The sequence below is a fragment of the Calidris pugnax genome, unplaced genomic scaffold (genome assembly GCF_001431845.1).
Source record: "Calidris pugnax isolate Ruff unplaced genomic scaffold, ASM143184v1 scaffold171, whole genome shotgun sequence".
Taxonomy (NCBI): Eukaryota; Metazoa; Chordata; class Aves; order Charadriiformes; family Scolopacidae; genus Calidris; species Calidris pugnax.
The window spans coordinates 12137180-12137891 of record NW_015091064.1 but is presented as its reverse complement, the minus strand read 5'-3'; the positions used below and the strand labels follow the sequence as shown (position 1 = coordinate 12137891).

General features: G+C 51.5%; 1 non-coding gene across 1 annotated transcript; it reads right to left on the bottom strand.

Annotated features, from left to right (window-relative positions):
* Positions 1–225: 225 nt before the first annotated feature.
* Positions 226–297, bottom strand: TRNAG-UCC. Its single transcript has one exon. It is a non-coding gene; the product is annotated as a tRNA-Gly (tRNA).
* Positions 298–712: the final 415 nt, after the last annotated feature.

Sequence of the window (712 nt, the reverse complement as noted above, 5' to 3'; positions counted from 1 at the left end):
AGCATCAGTAGCAAACCCCAGCAGCAGCCAAACAAAACCTCACACCGGCGGGGAATGTCACCCGGCGTGGCAAAGGCACGGCGTGAGAAACGCGGACGGAGTGGCTTGATTTTTAAATCTATAGACATTATTTGTAAGCGATATCGTGCCGAGAAGTTCCTCGTACGCATCGCGCGTGGGGGGGGGGGAGGGAAAAAAAAAAAAAAGCAAAAAAGAAAATACAGTTGCGTTGGCCGGGAATCGAACCCGGGTCAACTGCTTGGAAGGCAGCTATGCTCACCACTATACCACCAACGCCGCGTTATAACTATGGTCCTCCCTGCGCCTCAAGTATGTTGGCTTAGGCGGTCCTCTGTCGTCTTTTAGGGATCTTTTTTGTCTTAGGTGGCCTGGCCACCATCTCCAGCCCCACCTTGAATAAGCGAGTAGTGGGCTATAATGGTCTAGAGATGCTGGAGATGGTCTCTTGCTGAGGGAGGCTGTCCTCAACTGCCTCAAGGGGAACACTGCTTGCATTTAAACTCTTGCTGTTTGCGAGGACCAGTCTATGTAAAGGGGTGTGTTGGCACTATGGGGTTGGGGGGCTCAGACCTCTTTGTGCTCATTAGCAAATATTTGCAAAAAACCCCATTTTTCCTGGTATTTACAGTAGCCCTCCTGCTCTCAGGTGGTTGCAGAGACCACAGGGTTGAGGGACTAAGGAGAGGGCTGG